The sequence below is a fragment of the Mus caroli genome, unplaced genomic scaffold (genome assembly GCF_978045245.1).
Source record: "Mus caroli unplaced genomic scaffold, Mus_caroli_1 scaffold_6, whole genome shotgun sequence".
Classification (NCBI taxonomy): domain Eukaryota; kingdom Metazoa; phylum Chordata; class Mammalia; order Rodentia; family Muridae; genus Mus; species Mus caroli.
Genome location: NW_028227261.1, coordinates 88,890,042 through 88,912,074, shown reverse-complemented (window position 1 = coordinate 88,912,074; position 22,033 = coordinate 88,890,042). Strand labels below are relative to the sequence as shown.

Below are 22,033 nucleotides of genomic sequence, written 5' to 3'. Positions count from 1 at the left end.
CCACACTCTTCTTGGTTCTAGTCTCTGACCTGGTATTTATTTTGAACAAAGTCACATATTCACAATTGGCTTGGCCTTGGTTCTGTCAGTTTACCCTCATGGACCACAAATGTCCTATAATTAGCTATTTTCAACCCTCCTATGCTTCACTTCTCTCACAACTCCCCCAGGGATCTTTGGGGAGGGGTTTTTATGGGGTTTAGTCAGGGGACAAGAACACCCTAGGGCTGTAGGGGAAGAATTGCTGTCTTCATCTCCAAAGAGTCAAAAGATATTAATTACACAGGACAGTTGAAGGGACAATAATGAGAACTATGAACAAAATGGAGAAAGTGGCCAATTTACCTCTTACAGAGCTTATTCTAGATCACTAAACACATCTTCCCCCACATGCAGCTGTGATGCTGAAGGGAGAGCTAGGTGGGGTCTAGGATTCTCCATTCAGAGCTCAAGTCCCTTTAAAAAAATACTTGGGCAGAGCTTTTCCTTAACAATGTTACTCTGTGACTCTATGGAATAAAGAATTTGGCCTGCCCTGCCCTTGAATTTTGGTCTGGTGGTGTTACCTTGGGGAAACCAGATGACCTTTCTGGGCACTAATTTTTCTGTTGGAGCCATGTGAATGGATGTGTTTTCCAGATTTAGAGATTAGCCATTACGGCCTCTCTCACATTGCTCCCAAGGAGCATACACATCTGTTTTCTGGATCCATTACTTTGCACACTTTGATGAGATTTTTTTCTCTCTTCGGTCCCTAGGAAATTACTGCAGCTCTTTCTTTGGAAAGAACATTAACTGGTCCTGTGCTAAGCAAATGCATTCAGCTTCTCCCTATCTGATTTCTCCTTTTCTCATTTGTCAGCAAAGGAGAACCCTCCTAGCTATTAATCAAACTCCTGGCTGTGGATAGCTTTAATTGCAGAAACCATGGCTAGATGTGAAATGCTCAACTTTTCTAAAGAGAGCCTGCTGCCTAACACAGAAGCGAAACAATTAATTACCTGCTTTTCCTGTCCACAACAAAAATGCAGATGAACTAACAATGTTATTGCTGGCACTGAATTTTTCCTTCCCAAGGTGGAGGGGACTGTCTAAGATGGCATTTATGAAGTGGATACTGAAATGGGAGTTCATGTATCAATCTCTAGTTGGGTCCATCTGTCTCTGTCTAGCATCTTTATTTGAATATGGATGTTAGCTTGCTCCATCCTTTATTGAGGAAATTGGCTGAAGTGTTCTCTACAAACGACATATTCTAATAAAGATGCTCCATTTTCAGGTGAAATTTTTAAAAGGGGAAGATTATAACTTTTAAAAATCAAAATGAATGAGGTTAGACTTATTACCTGTTTCTTCATTGACAGAAAACATATGGGTAGTATTCACATTTTCATATAAGAATAAATATCTGGAGTGCGTCTCAGTTCCTTGCTCCTCCTCTTGGCCTCTTTGCCATCTTTTTTATTGGTACAATTCTGATGGGTCCATTTTTGAAAAGCCTAGCCTAGCCTAGCCTAGCCTAGCCTAGTACCTCAGAAGACTGTTTTATTTATTTATTTTTTTTGTGGATTTCTTTTTATATATTTTTTTAATTAGGTATTTTCCTCATTTACATTTTCAATGCTATCCCAAAAGTCCCCCATACCCTCCCACCCACCCACTCCCACTTTTTGGCCCTGGCTTTCCTCTGTACTGGGATATATAAAGTTTGCAAGTCCAATGGGCCTCTCTTTCCAGTGATGGCCGACTAGGCCATCTTTTGATACATATGCAGCTAGAGTTAAGAGCTCCAGGGTACTGGTTAGTTCTTAATGTTGTTCTACCTATAGGGTTGCAGATCCCTTTAGCTCCTTGGGTACTTTCTCTAGCTCCTCCATTAGGGGCCCTGTGATCCATCCAATAGCTGACTGTGAGCATCCACTTCTGTGTATGCTAGGCCCCGGCATAGTCTCACAAGAGACAGCTATATCTGGGTCCTTTCAGCAAAATCTTGCTAGTGTATGCAATGGTGTCAGCGTTTGGAAGCTGATTATGGGATGGATCCCTGGATATGGCAGTCTCTAGATGGTCCATCCTTTTGTCACAGCTCCAAACTTTGTCTCTGTAACTCCTTCCATGGATGTTTTGTTCCCAATTCTAAGACTGTTTTATAATGAGAGACAGAAAGGGAATGGACCAGTAGTAGAGGCAGGGATGAACTGAGACAAATAGAGGAAACACAGCTGTAATCATGAAGTATTATATGAAAACAAAGTCTATTTTCAATAAAATAATGAAGAGGAGGAAGAGGAAGAGGAGGAGGAGGAGGAACCTGACAGGTGGGTCTGTGACATTACAGACCAGGAGACTCCTCAAAAGCAGTAACACTCTTAAGTCAGCAGATATTCAGGAAATTCTGAGTTTTGTACTGAATGAGAAGTTTGTTAAAATAGCCAGCCTCACTCTTACACTCCTGCTTCTCTCTTCTCTCTTGCCCTCTTCTTCTCCCTCTCTGTCATGGCCTGCCTCTATGTCTGCCTCTACTCTCTCCTTCTCTCTGCCTTTCTGTGCCTCTACTACTCTCTTAACTCCCCTCCCCACACCCTAAATAAACTCTATTCTATACTAAAAAAATAAAATAAAATAAAATAAAATAAAACAATAGCTAACCTCTGATAGTAATTTTCTTTTTGTAGTGTTTTTGTTCGACTGAGACCTTTTGGTTGCTTCCAGATTTTCACATGACGGATAATAAAGAGGCAGTGATTGAAAGAGGAAAATAAAATCGGTCCAAGTTTATAAATTATTTTTCAGTTCAGATCATAGCTCTTGCTTCAAAGATTATACATGATAGTTTATACTAAGCCTGATATAAATTACCATGGCTGAGGAACAGGGGTTAGCTGACCCAGAATAGCATGTCTAGCTGTGAAGGTATTTTATATGAACTTTTTGTAGGAGCAGAACAGAAGATAACCATAAATTAATTTATTTATCTAATATGTTGTTAGGGTCACTGGAGAGTAAGTAGACTACAGATCACTGAAGCCTTTGCTATACTCTCCACTGCAATCTGATGACATTATCAGCTTCTGGGTTGGTAGAAGCTAGTGGTCTGCTAATATATATTAATATATTCCAAAAGTTCTGGTAGTCACAAGGATGCTAGGGCAGATAGTGGGATGGATGATAAATGGCTATTAATGAGACTAAAGACAGCAGAAGATAATTTTGGCTGTTCATTTGCAACACTCCAATTCTCTACAGTCTCATAACTTTTAATCGATGGTGCTGGAGGTGACACTGTACAGATGCATAAAGAGAATGAGCCAGAATGGGGTGGCCTGAATTTTTGTTTACTAGATTAGTGGACTCCAGCCAACCATATAAAATTTCTGTGCCTCAGTTTCCTTATGTGACCCTCGAGAGGACTGAATGACAAATGCCTAATAACCACAATGAGAATATAAACAACTAAGATTTGAGTGATTCATCACTCAAAAATGTGCTAAATAATGTTCTATGCATTTTTTAAATTTATTTTTATTTGCTCAATATTGTAGTGTGTGTGTGTGTGTGTGTGTGTGTGTGTGTGTCTGTGTGTGTCTGTGTGTACCTGCACGTGTGTGTGTCTGTGTGCATATGTGTGCCAGTGCTCACAGAGGTCAGAAACATTGGTTCCCACGGATCTAGATTGATCTGCAAAGAGTTGCACAGTGAGAAAGAGATAGCAGCAAACTATGAACCAGCAGGGTTGGTGCCTTGGTGACTGGTCTTCACTACTAGGTAAACACTGGGCATCATCTGGACATCATTGCACACATGCACACCAGCTTTAGCTGGTCTACCAGTACTGGCTTCTTTCTACTCTTCTCCATCTCCTTTCTGTCTCTGCCACATACTGCTTCCCTAGTACACTATGGATTCCCAGTATCATCGGACCACTCCCTCCCTTACCTTAATATTTAGAACATTTTCTAAAGGGCCTTGCATATTCTCTCCATTTGATTGAAGTCATTCCTGTGTTGTGTGTATAAATGCGTAATGCCATTGTTTATTTAATGGAGTAATAGTATCTGCATAGTGATCTGCAGATCTTTGTTACGGTCCTAGATTAAAACCTGACTTGGCTAGCTGTTCTCTTTTCCTTTGTTCATTTCACCTGTCTATCTACTTAAGGATTAGCAGGAAAATGGCATGTCTTAAAATGGCAATGTCTTAACAGATAGTCTTTAAAGCCTAGTGTCCAGCATTAGCTGCTCTGTTGGCTTGAATATGTCACCTAACCTCTTAAGCAGTTGGTTTTCTCATCTGTGATATCAAATGTAATCTATATGATGCATTCCTTGGTGGAACTTGGAAATAAGCTCTGTGTATAGAGCCTTCTTGGGGGTGGATAAGAATCACACTTCTCATCATTCAAGTCTCCTAAAGAAGAAATGTGGTTTCCTTTAGGAAGCCGTCACAGTTCTGTTCTGTCACTAGCCCAGTTCCCTGGTTTCATTTACCTCAATTCTTTGATACCTATCGTTCTTGGAATTAGCCAGACTGTAGTTAGAATACACAGAGCCAGGCATGGAGGGAGAAAACCTCTCCATTCTGGAGTTTCAGCTTAATTTTTCTCTTGAAAGATTTTAGGGTTCTTTCCCTTTCTTTCTTTCTTTCTTTCTTTCTTTCTTTCTTTCTTTCTTTCTTTCTTTCTTTCTTTCTTTCTTTCTTTCTTTCTTTCTTTCTTTCTTTCTTCTTCTTCTCTCAACGCCCCTGACTCTGCTGTGTTTTTCCCCCTTGCATGAATCAGGCAAGCCCACGGGCTTCAGAAGGAGAACTTTGAAGACTGCAGGGATGTCCTGTGGATATGATGTAAAGTGTCTGCACTAAGTTGGTGGTTCCTGGTATACCCGGGCCAGGTCCCGCTGCAGGCTGCATACTGTAGTTTTTTAAGCAAGGGCCCAGCTCTACCAGAGCCCACTGGGCAGCCTGTGTGCCTGCAAACACTTCTGAGCTGCCTTTCAAGTTGCTGGAAGCTTTCAAAACCGAACTTTGAAGGGGTGGCTCCCTGACTCTTCCGGAAGGAGGTAGCCCAGCTTTGCACAGGCAGCTGTGTGCTCACGTGCCTCCTTTGCAGCTCTCCAGCTCCAGCATTCACTCAAGAGACAATAAAAGCTGGGGTTTGGAGCATGCGGTGGCTTGCCAGCCTTATTTACCACTGGCGCTGGACTCCCGGAGTTCGCCAGGCCTTCAGGGTGAATGAGCTATTTGATGTAAAAGCATTGAACGTTTTTCTTTAGGATATACTTTTTTCCCCTCTTTTCTTTGTTTCCCCTCACCCTCAAAGTCTGTGACTCCGTGTTACTTAGGGATCAGATACAGCATGGGGTGAACACTCAAATACAGAGAACATTAAACGAGATGATTCAAACCCTCTTTGAGGTTGGGAATCTGATTTCTATTATGAGGGAGGAGGTGCTGCTGTGCAGAGCAAGCAGCCTGCTCCCCTCTGCAGGTCTCTCAGCTCCTGATTGAATGAGCAGGCAGGTCCTCCAAAGCCCCAGGAAAGGAGGTGGCAAGATTCACTGGAGGACTAAATGGATTCTGCAACCAGGCAGACTTTCTTGAAGATCCTGAAAATCAGTTAACATGTTAAGAAGGTAAGACTTTGGCAGTCTCTCACCTACCCTGTCACCATACGTGTAGCACTAAAAGGCCAATCTTGGCATTTGTGCTGCTTCTGGTTGGTACATACCCCTTAGTTTGCTGAACTATAACAGACACTGAAAAGCTCTATAAATCTGACTGTGGGGCCAAATGTACATCCTAAAGTGTGCAGGCCAAGAATGTCTCCATTGTTCTTCCAAAGTGTTTTCTTTACACCCACAGTTTTATTGTTGTTAATTATAGTTTTAATTTAATTTTATTATTTTTTTTCTAAGACAGGGTCTCTTGTAGCCCAAGCTGTCCCTCCATATACAGTGAGTCTGAGGATGGTCTTGAACTTCTATAGCTCCAATTGTCATGTTGTAAGAACACAGCATTGTATTACTACTTCCTTAGTCAATTTTAACTAGACCATATAATCCCTTCACCTAGGAATCCTGTCATTGTCAATACAGGTGGCCTGAATAGCATTATTCCAAGATCATTAAGATTCTGACTCCTGCTGCACCAAGGTCAAGTACACAGCAGCAAGCAAATCTCCAATATTCTCTTCCATTCACTCCTTTCCATGTTGCCTGCTCCTCTGTTTTTCAGCAAAATCAAGCAAACATTTTTATCTGTATTTCTTAAGCCTAACTGGTTCTGTGGTTCCTCTGTCCTCTGTGTTACCTTCAGACTTTCTGTGTCAGAGGCACGGTTCCACCTATGGGGCATCCAAAGCCATTCAGTAACCCATAATAAGATGGAAAGAAAATACAAGTGTAATGGTTATTCCTGGCTATCAACCTGACTGTATCGGGAATGAACTACAATCCAGAATCAGAGAGCTCAACTGTGATCCAGATCTTGAGGCTGGAAAACACAAGTTTCTGAGTTGGATTTTGACATGGAGATCATGAGGTATAGTGACCATGAAAAGCTTAGGCCCAGGCAACATAGTACTCACGTTTAATCCCAAGAGACTGAGGCAAGGATATCTCTGAGTTCAAAGTCAGCCTGGGACAAAGCAAGTCTCAGACCCAGGAGTGGTAGTACACACCTTTAATCGGAGCCACACCTTCTACTGGAGGCCTACATAAAGACATTGAAAGAAGGAAAATTTGTTCTTCTTTATCTGCTTGTAATTACTTGCCAGCACATCTGCTGAAACCTACTTCTACAGAAGACCAGCTGAAATAGCCTACCTCATGGGACTGAGCAACCACTAGATTCTTGGACTTTCCATTCACAGCTGACCATTGTTGGAGTAGTTTGTCTATACACTGTAAGTCATCACAATAAATTCCCTCAATATAGCGAGACATCCTATTAGTTCTGTGACTCTAAAGAACCCTGGCTAATACAAGTGTTCTGCTTGAGTGGCTGGATGATGATGAACTCAGGCTTCCGTGGGAAGATTATCAGTGCATCATTATGAGCCTGGGAAAGTATATTGTCATAAAATTTTCCAGAAAAGGGAATATAGAGTCTTTGTAGCAGTCTTTCAGTGATATCTTGTTTTCTGATTCTCACCTAAAGGTCAGTTTTGAGACCTTTCACAGAGTCCAAAGGCAGCACCGAAAGTTTCAAAATCAGAACACATCATGATGTAGATTCTCTTACATAAAGTGGTCATCCTTTCCCCTACAACACACAAGGTAAATTGCCACCTCCCCTCCCCTCCTCCTTTTCATCTCTCTCTCTCTGGTTTGAACATTATCTCCTAATTCCTTTTCTCAAGCATTTGTGTCTTGAAGCCTTATCAGGCTGTGACAGACAGTCTTCAGCAGCCAGTCTATGCTGACTACTACAGCTTCCATTCTTGCATGCACTCCATGGTGTATACCAAAACATTCCTCCGTAGAGCAGGAGGGAACTATTAATTATGAGAAGCTCAAGGGAGCCGTGTTTCAAAAGACCCAATGCCTGTCTTTGTGTTTAGCCCAGCCCAGCAGAGAAAGGTTAAATTATGTTTGTAAGCCTTACAAGCAGAAGTTTAATTGAGGCATAAAAGCATGTACCTTGATCTTCCTGGGACCCATGGTTCTCCCATCACCTGCATCCTATTCCTGACAACACAGGTTGGAACATAGCCTGTAGCAAGACCTGTGCCAAATGCACCTAGCAGGATGCAAGGAGAAAATTTGACTGTGTATGATCTATCTATCAGATATGTGAGCTGAAGCCCAGCCCAGCTGTGATTTTTCCACTCTTCTTCCAATACTGCAATGAATATACCTCTATCCTCAGCATTCAAATATTTCTATAAGACGTTCTCCTTTCTTTCTAGAACCATCCACACCTGTTTAATCCTCTCCAGCCTGTTGTAGATTATAGTCGCAACTGGTGCCTCACTGATGTGGCTGGATTTCATTCTTATTAGCTGGACAGCCAAGAGAGGCTTGTTCTAAACTCCCCCTTTATTGCTATTGATTTCTATGGTAATTTAAAAGGTATTATCTTTTTTATTTACTTTTCTTGAAGAAGCTCTGTTCTGTTCAGGAGACTTCTTCTTAGAAAATTCAATATCCAAACTAGATAAGAGGTCTTTCTAGATAAAACCGATTATGGTGCTAATCCATTTCCTGTCTCTGAACACAGCCATCCCTTCCTATGTAGCCTGGCAGGGATTCAGGAAGATCCTTTTCGCATAGAAACTAAAGATATCAAGACATAAAAAGACTGTCAACAATGTAAAAGAGGACCATGTTACAAGACAACTGAAGTCTTCGCCAAATTTGCCAATATGCTCAACCGTAATCTCTGGCACATTTATCAGCCACTCACGGTAATTTTGATGCAAGAAGTAGGGTAGAGTTTAGAGATCTGAGATTAAGGAGGCCTAGGTAAGGAGATCCTCAGATTCTTCTCCATACCAGAATCCCAGTCTGCCCAGTACTTTTTCTCCTCCATTTCCATCAGGAATTTATCAGCTTTTCCTCTTTCTGAAGGAAGATGGGATTCACAAAGAAAGGATGTACTCCCAGTCCTTCAAAGGGCCACAGTTCATCCCTTTTAGGCTTATTATTCCCATAGACTCACCTGCTCACTATGAATTCCTAAAGCATGAATGCCCTCTACGATCGTCAGACAAAGCTGAGAGATGAACAATAATCTCTTTCAAGATGTACCTTGGAAGAAAAATGATAGAAACTCTGTCTTTTCTAGCACACAGATTTGACGAAGACAGAGCCAAGTGTGCCTACCAAAAAATCTTCCAGAGTGGGAGCAATCCTCAAAGTAGCTATCACCCACACATTGAGGTCAGGCAAAGTGGGCTTTTCTGAGATGCTCTAGTTTTGACTTGTCACCCATGTTTTAAGTGAGAGAAAAGTCTCTGCTGAACAGAGGAGCCACTTTGGCTTCCTATAGTGAATAAGAAGAACAACTACCCATCCAATGTGAACTGTGTCGTTTCATTTGTGTTTGGAAATAAAAGGAGACCATTAAAGAAAAATTATCCCTTAGTGTGTGTACTATCGCTTCTTTCAACCTGAATGACTGTTTCCAGGAAAAGGAAGAGGTTTTGGTGTATCACCCCATTTGATACTAATCACCAATTTTCTACACAGAGAAACAGGTTCCAAGTACACAGGCAAAGCCTCAGTGTTCCTGACTCTAATGTCGCAATATTGATCCAGTGTACGAACTATTGCTTCTATTTGTATTTGTCTCTTGTAGACCATGCACATTGATCCCAGAGCCTACCAAACGCTAGGCAAGTGATTCTATCCACAAACTAAGGTCCAATTGCCTAACTGTGTGAGTACATATCTCTACAGGAATGGCATGCACTTTTGTAAAAGATGGAGTTTTGACTTCAAGTTCTTTTACAAACGAATTCAGTGAAATTTTATTAGTGTGTTCCCAAAATATTTTAGAAGGAAGGAGTAGGGATTTTTTTTTATTTCATTTCTCAATCTTTCTGGCTTCCTAAACTTTTTCTCCAAGTCAGGCAATGAGAAAACGGCATTTTTGTTTTCTTTTTGAATAGTATAGTTTCAAATACACAGGAGAATCTAACACTCAGAAGTAACCCACATGGTATTCAGACTTCCTTGGGTAGTATTTCCTAACATAACAGTCTTCTGTAAGTGTTGATGAATTTGTGAGATGAGGACAGAGAAAGGGTGTCAGGAAGAGGAAAGCATCTTAAGGTGGTAAGGGTGGTATTTTTCAACAGACTGTAGCCTGTTTTTGTAGCCACTTTTAAAGCACAGTTTCTGTAAGTGAGGTGCTGTTAAGCTCGCCAGGAATGCATACCTCCTGGTTCTCATTCAGATGAATAAAATCAAATCAGCACCAGACTGGTCATGTGGTACAGACTGTATGGCCATAAGGTGCATGTGGGATAAAGTCAAATCCTTTAGCAAAGAACTTAAGGCACTTAACATCCTGACCCTAATTAACCTTTCCCTCTTTTATCTCTTAGAACCACCAATCTTCCTCACACACACAAAAGACCTTTTTGTGTGATTTTTAAAATCCTGCCCTTCCATGACTTTACCACTTTACTTCTCTCCTCCTCCTCCTCCTCTTCCTCCTCCTCCTTTTCCTCCTCTTCCTCTCCCTCTTCCTCCTCCTCCTTTTCCTCCTCTTCCTCCTCTTCCTCTCACTCTTCTTCCTCCTCCTCTTCCTCCTCCTTTTCCTCCTCTTCCTCTTCTTCCTCCTCTTCCTCTTCCTCCTCCTCTTCTTCCTCCACCTCCACCTCCTCCTATCTTCCTCTTACTATTATTGTTATTATTTCTCCTGTTCTCTTCACATATCTGGGCATATGAGGAATGCTTGGCTCCTGAGGATTTTGGCTCTTCAACTTCCTCTTCTTCATTTGGGACCCAGTTATTAACTGTGGTTGTTTTCAGGAGAATGTCCCCTTTGGCCTCTTTTATTTGACCATTTTGTCTTCCAGTGGTGCCATTGCTTGGGGGAGGTAATAAAGAAGTGCAGCCCTACTGGGGGAATACAACAGACTGTGGGCTTTGAGAGTTCCTGGCCTCATTCTACTTCCCATTTGCTCTCTGCATGGTGTTTACCATTGTGGATGTGGTCTCTCAGGTCCTTGCTCTAGCTTGCCTGATGCCTTTCTTCTCCAACATTAGGCTATGGTTGAAATGTTTAAACCTAGAAATTAAAAAGCAAAAACAAACAAACAAACAAACAAAAACCATTGCCTTTCTACCAGAAAACAAGCACTGCTTATTTCTCTGATATTTCACTGTCCCTAGCTCTGTGACTGGCACATGGCCAGTTCTTTATGTTTGTCCATTGACTACACTGTCATCTTTGATGGGACTATGCTTTAGATTTCTCTGAGGAGTTTAGATATATTTTCTTTATAAGTTCTGTTTATCAAGCAACTGATTTTCTTTTCCTGTTCATTTAACAGGATGCTCAAAGCTGATTTAGCTGTTTGGGTAGACTAGTTTTCCATCTAGACTCTGCGTTTCTTGATTCTCTCATTTTAAAAACTTTGCCTTGGATCTTCTGTGTTATGTATAATTGTGCATTTATATTTTTAGTTTTATTTGTTATTGCATATGCATGATTTGGTGGCAGGCTCTATGCCCCAGGATGAATATGGAGGTCAGAGTTGCCTCTTTCCTACCATCTTTACACATGCTTTCCATGAATTGAACCCGGTCATCAATCTTGGGCAGCAAGTACTTTACCTGCTGAGCCATCTAGCTCATCCACAGTGAGTATATTCTTAGACTTAAAAAAATGCTGAAGGTATTTTGAAGCTGTGTTAATATTTTAGGAATTCAAAGTGAAATACACAGAGACATGATTACTCGCTATGGTCTCTTGTTTTTATAGTTGAGAGAATGGTCTCTACCACCCAGAGTAGCTCCCAGAAGTCCTTATCACATAAGAAAATAAAGTGAAAAAATAAATTTTGGGGGCACAGAGATATTCTCAATAACCATAGTGTGCCATCAATTTACAGTGTGACACTGGGCAAGTTAATTGGCCTCTCTGATTTAAGGTTTATTTTATATGGTAGTGCTCTTGGGATAATTTTGGGGACTGAATTAGATAATGTATGCAAAATGCTTAGCATAGTTTCTAATACTTGGCAAGTACTCAAGTCCGGGCAGTTCTCCTCATAAATAGTAGAGAGTGAGGAAGACATGATAAAGCAATAGAACCAGAGAGATTCTGCACAAGCCTAATTTGCAGGAAGGCCAGATGTCTTCTCTGATCCTTAAGTATATAATGCTCCTTCCATACCCATATCCAAATAACAAACACACACACACACACACACACACCACACTACCACAGCATAGTAGTTGTCTACCTAAAGTACATTAACAATACCCAAAGGAATCATGGTTATTTGAATTCCTCTCCCAGAGTTTCATTTTTCGAAAGAGAAATTTTAATCTGTAAAATTCAAGAATATGAAATTGGTAAAGTTTTATCATTTTTTGTTCCCTAAACTTTCTCATCTTGTACAGGGAAAAGAAGATAAAGATATCAAAACTAGGCTGTTACACATTAAATATAAAGATTGCAGGTTTCTTCACTGGACAGCTGTAGCTCCAAATTCTTTGCTCACTAATGGAGAGTCATGGCTTCTACTGGTTAAGCTAAACTTCTACGTCTTCCTCATGGGGCTATAAGAGATGGTACAAACTCAATCCATGTTTTATTACCTTCCCAACTGATATTCCTAAGTTATGCCTGTTACTATGTCATTTTGCGTATGCTTCTACTTAATACTAGTTATCAAACATATTAACAATGTTCTCTAAGTTGTATTCTGCCTCTTACCAATTATGTATATGTATCAATCTTCTATTGCAAAATTCTTGATGTTTCCGAGACGTTTAAAGTACGTTAGCACTCCATGTAAACTTGCCTTGGCTTGTAAACTATCTCAAATTGCCTCCCATATTTCTCTAAGACCCAAATCAAGAGTTATCATTTCAGTTAATTGAGCTACCAATTAGAAGCTGCCATTTGCTTATTCTCCCATTAGTGGCTGTTTATTAAACATTTGCTATGTTTCCAGGCACAGTGTTTCATGTTATACATACAAATATCCCTAAAATGATATGCTGCCAGCTAGCAAGGAAATATATTCTGTTAAGTGAAGTAGCTATAAATAAATAGGAGGAGGTAATAGTATTTACCATTAATAAGGCACCAACCTACCAAGTGTCAGAAAATTTGTTAGTCCCTTATGTTTGTAATTCTCAAAAAAGTTTGAGAAAGAGATACAATAGTTCTTCTTAAATTTTAACCTTTATTTTAATTTGAGTGTGTGATGGTGCTCTGCCTGCCTGCATATCCATGCACAGCATACATACAGTACCCACAGAGGTGAGAAGATGGTACTGGATCCCTTTGGGGTTGGAGTAAGAGACAGTTACCAGCTATCATATAGGACTAGAACTAAGCGTGGGTCCTCAGGAAGATCAACCAGTACTCTTAACCACTGAACCATGGTTAGCTCCCAGAATATTCTTTTTATTGATAGGAAGTAGATTTTATAAAAAAAAAAAATAGTTTGCTCAATGTTTTATAGCTGTGATGGTAGTGAGAATTAGAGCTGTGAACTATAAGTCATTAATGTTTATTCTTTCCCACAGCACTATGCTCCTTTCTAAGCATATGGCAGCCACGCAACAGTAGCTGATAACTGTAGATTACAAACAGCATGAAATGAGGCAACCAGTCATTGGTTTAAGGAGAACCTGCCTAAGGTCTGGCATCTGACAAACACTAGTGGAAGCCAGGTAAGGGTTACACACAGCACTGAGGTCCTGCCAGACATCCAGATTAAACTCAGTGTGAAATCAATGGATATTAATCTGGGAATTTTGAATTTGCAGTCCTAGAATAGCCTGTGTGGATTATTGTCTTAGCCATGGGAACTTTTCTGAAGTTTTGTGAGCTATTTGCCTGCTATCACTCTATGCCCAACGCACATCTTTCTAGACTTTCTCTGTTTTGCAAGGTGCTACTCTAGGCTCTTTATATTTCATGAATCCATGATGAGCACTGCTGGAGCCATCTCTTGGGCAGGAAAACATTACATTTTGATTCCATTATTTTGCTTTCCTAATTTAACAATGGCTACACAGGAATATAAAATATTGTTTTAAGTAGAAATATAATGACTCTTAATAGCAGTTGACTTGCAGGGAACACAGTTAGTGCTGAGGGGATAGAGACTACTTTTGTTACCACACACACACATTTATGTACACATACATATGTGTATAAATATGCATGTTTGTATGCATCATGATATATATATATATATATACACGCACACATATATATATACAAACATATACCAGCTATGTTTAGCTAATTTCACATATGTGATTTATATTCACAAACATACATCCACAGAAACACACATATACATATATAGACATATATGTGTATGTGATTGCATTTTATCATAGCAGATTCTAGACGATGTGTATAGACCGATGACTATTAGTCAACAAAATTGCCTTTAAAGAGTTTGAGTAGTGTTTTCTCATGTTAAAGGATGGAATTTGGGTCATCTGTGTTTCTTTGGATTCTAACAACATTTCATGCACTGTAAATATTAGCCAAATGCTAGTTAAATTGCTTACTTTACAGTGAAACTAAACAAAGTTCTTCTTAAGTAGAACTCCAAAGCCTGAGAATCTGTGTATTAAGTGGGAACTCTAACTGGAATTCTGCAGCAATGTTTGTGTATCCCAGACTGACTGGCTTCTTTGTATATGATTGTCATTTGGGGGTATAGAGGCAGTGTCAGAGATGCTCATTAGGAATAATTAGCTGGAATTCTGGAAATAAATTATTATTCTGACCTTGCTGTGAGTCACATGTAGAAGGCTTAGTAGGCAGAGACCAAAGGACAGCACATCTTCCAAAGAAGGCAAACTGTGAGTGTGGAAGGCTCCAGGGAGATTTTCACATACCAAGACTTTCCTTAGAGTACCATACTTGAACTAGTTCTGCAGGGCTGCTTTCCTCCTAGGAGCAAGGCTGTTGGCTCCCTGGCCTCTTTCATGTGATATCTGCCCTAGGAGCGAGAAGCTAGGTCATAGGCTTCCTGCTTGTCTTGCTTCTGTGCAGGGTGGTACGGAGGCTTCAAGGAAGAGGAAAGGGAACAGGAGGTGGGTATGTTGCATTTGGGGAGTTTACATGATGTCTTCGGGGCTTGGAAAAATATAATTCAGTTTGAGTAGTTAGCTGGCAGTCCTGTAACTCATCCCCCCAGATTAGGGGCCAAATGAAGTCATTAGGCCCTAATCAAAAGCAGCTAATCAGCAATCAGTGGGAGCTCTACCAATTATTCGCAGCTGGAACCCAATGAGCTGAAGTACCAAAGGCTGGATGAGTAAAAGTAATAAAATTAAGTATCAGTGCCATGCAATACTGCCTGTCCTCAAGGAGGCTTGCGATGGTTCAGTCCTTCCTACCCTATTGGAAATGGAGGTCCTGTGCCAAAAACCCTGATGATTCAGGCAGCAGCTTTTCAGTTTACTCTGTGTTTCTTGGAATTTGAGATGTTTGTAAACCAGGGTTTGAAATTGGATGCTGGATAGAAGAAGAAGCATGCCGATTTTCTTTAGTGGAAAAACTTAGTGTGTGAGTCTATGTTCCTGTACTAACCACAACACCTGGCCATAGATAGCTGCTATGCTGACAATTGTAGATTTCTTTAAACCTAGGCAAAGCAGGGACTTGAACTATGTTATTTTCTCTAAAATGTCCACACATTTTCCTATAGCATTTAAGTAGAAGTGTTCAGTGACTGTATTTATTCAACTTAATGGTTCTAACTTGTAGTTTCTATTCCTAATCATTCACATTCTTTAAGTTAGAGCTTTGAAAACCTTGAAAAGGAACCTGACAAGCCAAACCTCTGAGTTGACAGCTAGGAAAATCATCACTGGAGAGTGATGAAATTGCCATGATACTCTTGTCCTGCAAATCTGTGCAAGAGCTCAGATTAGAGCTGAGGTCATGGTTCTGGGTCTCTTCCTCCCTTGGTATAGGACCTTTGCTCTCACAGTTAGCAGTTGTTCATTCTCAAGTGTTTCTGCATGGTCTATTGAGACTTCTGGAATAATGTCTATGTCCAAGTTGGGTCCAATTAAAGATTGTAGAAGTGTTTCTAGAGTCCATGCTTGTGGCCACTGTGGTGAGTTTGGGCCAAGAGGCAGGTTGTGGTCATTTGGCTGAGAGAGTTATCTACACAAAAAGGTTTATGTTTAAAAAGAAAAGGCTCATGTGTTTTTAGGAGATTTCTAAAATGATAGTTATCTGAGTACAATCTGGATTTGAGAAGAAATAGAGCAAGTGGTGATAAGAGGATCAATCTTTGATCAGATCTATGATATATGTGTGTGCAATGTTATATGTAGATGTTTTTATTCATTTTTGAATATTATTTTGTGCTTATAATGAGACAGTTGATTATATTATATAACAACTAAAGATGACAGGCACTGTGTCTGAGGTATGTATATGTGTGTATGCATGTGTGTATTACATTAGCAAAATGAAACATTATTAATAATGAGATGTTTAAGTGTGTCAGTGAAAGCCCATCCATGAGTAGGCTCTTATGTATATTAATTTTGTGCAATGTTGATTGTATCAGAAATTCACATGAAATAATGAAGGTCAAGAGGAGACAATATACAGTCTTTTCCTAGGTTGTAGGATTATAAAAGAGACAGTAAGAGAATTAGCAACTGAAAATGCTACAAAACATTGGATTATTTTTTTTTCTTTAGATCAGTGAACACAGGTGGGGGGAGATGACATACACATCTTGTGGTGACAAAAACCCACATAGGTAGAAAAAAAAAAAAGAATGAAAATGAACAGTAGAAGGAAAACAATGGGAAATGTATTCTGTTAGAAATCATCTTTTCATGTATAGTATAGACTTTGCTGTTGCATCGTCTTCAGCGTGCCCACCCCCAGTGTCCCTTATGCCCCATGAGTAACCATGACTTATGATGGCCAAAGCAACAAGGAACTTTCATCCTCTTGCTTCTACCGTTTTAAAAAAAAAATGACTTCGTGTGACCTCCCTCTGGGAAGGGACAGAAAATGACAGGAGGAAGTCAGAGCCTCATTTCAGGTTACTCAGAAAAGAAGCCCAGGGGTGCTCATAGCTTTCCTAGAACTCTTTCAGAGTGTCCCAGTTTATACATGTGCCACCCGGGCTTGTGAAATTCATTTACTTAGTTCTCTGTGGCTTTGCAGAGTACAATGGAGACATGACAATATGGGAGTTCCTACTCAGCCACATCAGTGGAAGTTTCTCAATAGCTTAAGCTCTCAATCACCTTTCCCTGTATTGTTTCTATGACTAATGCAGTGGAGTCTACACTACTGTTGCTTCTAAATGTCATGATAGTTCTAGCAGAACCACTAGTAGTATTTTATAAAGGCAGATGCAAAATTTTTATATCTTGCTATTGAAAGGCTGGGTCTAACCACCTCCTTTTGAAACTGTGATGAACATTGTGACTTATTTGACCAAAGGACCTTGTCAGAAGTTAGTTTCTGCCCTGCAGAGGGGTATCTCAAAAAAAGCCTGTGTCTACTGCACAGGGCTTTTTGTCCTCAGAAAAATAAGTCACTGCTATGAAAAAGTCAAGATTACAAGAGAATATTGTGCTGGGTATTCTGAGAAGCACTCTGCTCAGTTTTGGGGGCTGAGGCATCTGACTGACAGGGAGCAACATTTCCCTACCCAAGTGACATGCAAGTGCAAGGCAGGAGATGAGTGAAGAGGACATTTTGGAACTGGATGCTCGAGTTAGTATTCCACAGATCAGAAACCCCTCCTGCTCATCTTTTCTTATATCTGAAATAAATGTTTGCTAGCTATTCTATTTCTGGAGCAGTTCGTTTCATATCATCAGCCAATGGAAAAGCAAGACATGCCTACTAAATATTGAGCCACAGTTACTAGTCAGAGAACTCTCCTGGGGCTGTTCACTTGCATCTTTACCTGCTTATCTATTTGCTCTACAGGTCTTAGTTTCTCTGAGGTGTCAAATACTAAAATGCATGTTATGACAGAAGGCCTTGAGGCACAGCATCAGTAGCCATATCCCAGCTGAGGGGCAGCACTGAAAATGAGTGCCATTGTTTCTCATCTTGTGCTGATAGTGTCTCTTGACATACAGCCACCTAACACCTCAATTCAAAGCTCAAAAAGAGAGAAGACAAGGAACCGGTATGTTAATGAAGTCTGAGGCAGGAAGAAGGAAACATAGAACCTGTGAGCCTCACAGTGACCACTTAATTCTTTATTTTTGGCTTTGGACTGTGCTGATTCTTTTTTCTTTTATTAGATATTTCCTTTATTTACATTTCAAATGTTATCCCCTTTCCTGGTTTCCCCTACAAAAACCCCCTATCCCCTCCCCCGGAAAACCCCCTATCCACTTACTCTTCCCCCACTCACCAACGCACCCACTCCTGCTTCCTGGCCCTAGCATTCCTCTACACTGGGGTATCAAGCTTTTACAGGACCAACGAACTCTCCTCCCATTGATGACTGACAAGGCCATCCTCTGCTACATATGGGGCTGGAGCCATACGTCCTTCCATGTGTACTCTTTGGTTGGTGGTTTATTACCTGGGGGGTACTGGTTAGTTCATATTGTTTTTCCTCCTATAGGGCTGCAAACCCCCTTAGCTCTTTGGGTCCTTTCTCTAGCTCCTTCATTGGGGACCCATGAAGTCCAATGGATGGCTGTCAGCTTCTACTTCTGTATTTATCAGGCACTGTCGAGCCTCTCAGGAGACAGCTATATCAGGCTCCTGTCAGCAAGCAACAATCCTTTTTTTTTTAATTGGATATTTTCTTTGTTTATATTTCAAATGTTATCTCCTTTTCCAGTTTCCCTGCCTCCTGGAAACCCCCTATCCCATCTTCTCTCCCCCTACCTCTATGAGGGTCTTCACTCACCCAACCATCCACTCCCACCTCCCCACCCTCGATTATCCTTCATTGGGGCATCCTCTGTTACATATGCAGCTGGAGCCATGTGTACTTCTTGGTTGATGGCTTAGTTACTGGGAACTCTGGGAGATCTGGTTGGTTGATATTGTTGTTCCTCCTATGGGGTTGCAAATCCCTTCAGCTCCTTCAGTTCTTTCTCTAACTCCTCCATCTGGGACCCCACACTCAGTGCAATGGTTGGCTGTGAGCATCTGCCTCAGTCTTTGTAAGGATCTGGCAGAGCCTCTCAGGAGACAGCCATATGATCCTTTTGAAACTGGTTTGCTATAAAATTTTTCATGGATGTAAGTTGAGCCCTAAAGAATAAGCAAATGTTATTGAACAAAGAAAAGACTAGACATTGTATGCAACAATGATCAAAGAGATACAGTGGTCTGAGAGGAGAATTTTCCAAGGACACTGACAGAAGTGGTCTAGAATCAAGAGAAGCAAGAAGCATTTAGATTCAATTTTGAATCCAAGTTGGATCAGCAGGTTGATATGAAAGTGTTAAAAGTAGTTATCGCAGACGATCTGTATTTTAGAGTAAATATTTTGGGGTCTCTGGAATGATCAGGAATAGAGGTGAGGAAATGAAATATTTTTCAGAACTCTAGAATAGAGCAATGGCAGTTTGATCCAGAGGCATTGCCTTAATCACTGGAGAGTTGTCAAGAAAAAAGAAGGAAGAAAGCCTGGTGACAGCCTGGCTGAGATAGAGCCAAGTTGGTAAAGTATGAATTTGCCCCTTTCCTGACTTAAGTGATAGATCATGTTGATATACATCATGAAGAAGGACACTGCTGAGGAAGAGGATTTTTTTTTTACCTTGGGAAGACAGAGAGAAGAATGTGTCTCACAGGAAGGGAAACCAATGCCCTGGGATAGGATAGTGGGTCGTATCAAATTGGGGGAAACAATAGGTTTTATGACCCTAGATTTTAGACTGTAGGTCCATGGGAACATTAAGGCAAGCAGGACATTGCAGGGCATATCAGCATCTGTGATTGAGAATGAACTGTAATGGTGTTGAACCCTATCTGGCATAATTACACTGGCTTTAACATAAAGAGTTGCTAGAGTGAAGTTGTCAGAAGAGCAGGGGATGGGGGAGGGACTCTGAGACTTCAAAAAAGCAAAGATAGATTTTTTTTTTTTTTTTTTTTTTTTTTTTGTGGCTGGAAATGAGTCATTTGTCAGCAATGCCAAAGATGTGCTGACAGCTCTTCTAGAGAGATGACACCCGGGGAGGAGGGCTGGTGAAGGTGTCAACTTCCAGTCACCAGGGGCCATGTGTGGGGTAAGAAGTGTCAGTCACATCACATGCCTACCCTGACCTGGGTTTAGAGGGAAAGCAGGGTCACAGCGCAGTGTTACTTTAGCCTTGTAACCAAGGAACCCTGTTACCTGCCTCTGTCAGGAGAGAACTGACAGGCACAGAGAGTTCAGTGCTTTAATTTCTCAGGGGATTTTCAGTTTAAAAGAACAGTAGGAGGGCAACACTTAGGGAAAGAAACTCAGAGGCTTGGTGATGGGGAGGAGCTCTAGAAAGAGCAAGGGCTCCCCTAAGGTCATCGTGGAAGAACACTGAGGTCTAACTCTCTTCCTTACCCACTTGGTAAGTCTAGCAGCTCTCTCTGGGTCCAGAAAGCTTGGAAGGAATTCCAGAATCTTGTCAACCTGCCACAGCCATGAGGCCTCAGCTGTTTAAATCACTGTTTTACTGTCTTTGCTAGCCCATTGAATACTTCCTTGTTTGGGCTCTGGCAGTGGACGCCTCTATGGGTGGGCTCTTTCTGTTTCCATTGCTTCTGCTACTGTCCTCACTGCCTCCACTGGGACCCTTTGGAAGTGAAACGTTCCCAGTTCACTATGATTTGCTAGGCTTCATTTTGATTCGTTCACCCTATAGTGATTCAATCTCAAGCCATCCAAACAGTGGTCATGCCACTATTGCAGTAGAGCACATATTTGTTCAGTAGATCATTATTGTACCTCCCAGGCATCTGATCTGGGTGAAACTGTCAGTGAGTTTCCACCCCAAGCCTGCATAGCACAACCTGGCTTTATGAAGGATAGCTGGAGCCAAAGTCCCACTCAGCTCCACCTTGGTTCCCTATATATCCTACAGCCAAAGTGTTTAGTTCTTCATCAACTGTCTTAATACCGACTAGACAACTTTTCTTTGTCCTCTGCTCTCTGTGTATTTGTTCCTTTTAGTGTCTTAAACACAATGACAATAGTGTGTCATTCTTCTTGGTTAAGCCTGTTCATCCATCCCTCAGTTTAGGCTAAATATCACATCTTCAGAGAGCTGTTCCCTGATCTTAGTTTAACTGGAACATTCTTACATATACACTTTGTTTATTTTGTAAATCAAAAACATTGATTTGTGATTCTTACAGCAGATTTTTGTTATATTGTTGATATTATCACCTCTATTCTTTTTTAACAACATTCAGCCAGGAAATGTTCCTTTGGGTTGTATCTTTATTATCAAAAAATGCCTAATATAGATGCTACACAAACATTTGTAGAATGAATATGCTTGTATGAATCAAAAAATGAACCATAAGAATTAGTTCAGCTACTTTGATAATCAGATTCTTCATGGACCAGATACCACAGAAATTCTACCTAACAAGCAAAAGAAAATCAAGCACACTTACCAAGAACTTTCCACTGACTTTTAGCACTGCTTCACTCTCATGCCTTCTGCTTCAGGTAGCTTTGAGAGGTAGAAATTAGAGAATACTCGGCATGAGACCACTGGGTCCCAATATCTCTAAAAGAGCTTGTTGAAATGCAGAACTCTGAAGGCTCCGCCTCCAGTACTTCTAATTTAGAAGGTTCACAGTGAGTTTTGGGAATTTACATATCTGGGGAGTTAAGGGAATTGAGGAGATAGCTCATCAAGTAAACTGCCTGCCAGGCAAGCATGGGAATTTAAGTTTGGGTCTCTAGCAGCCACAACTAGATAACCTTCATGCTCCACTAATTGTCCCAAAAGAACATTATCTGTATTTATTTCTTTCCTTTCCGTTTCCTTTTCCATTTCCTTTTCCCTTTCCTTTTCCATTTCCTTTTCCCTTTCCTTTTCCCTTCCCTTTACCCTTTCCTTTCCTTCCCTTTACCCTTTCCTTTCCTTCCCTTCCCTTCCCTTGCCTTCCCTTCCCTTCCCTTGCCTTCCCTTCCCTTCCCTTCCCTTGCCTTCCCTTCCCTTCCCTTCCCTTCCCTTCCCTTCCCTTCCCTTCCCTTCCCTTCCCTTCCCTTCCCTTCCCTTCCCTTCCCTTCCCTTCCCTTCCCTTCCCTTCCCTTCCCTTCCCTTCCCTTCCCTTCCCTTCCCTTCCCTTCCCTTCCCTTCCCTTCCCTTCCCCTCCCCTCCCCCCTCCCCTCTCCACCCCACCCCTCCCCTCCCCTCCCCTGCCC

General features: G+C 41.1%; 1 long non-coding RNA gene across 1 annotated transcript in view; it reads right to left on the bottom strand.

Annotated features, from left to right (window-relative positions):
• LOC115030894 (uncharacterized) overlaps positions 1-21,339 on the bottom strand; it is a 67,598-nt gene extending 46,259 nt beyond the window's left edge. The window contains exon 1 of the long non-coding RNA XR_003836489.1: positions 21,274-21,339. This is a non-coding gene — a long non-coding RNA (uncharacterized LOC115030894). The remainder of the gene's footprint in view (positions 1-21,273) is intronic.
• Positions 21,340-22,033: the final 694 nt, after the last annotated feature.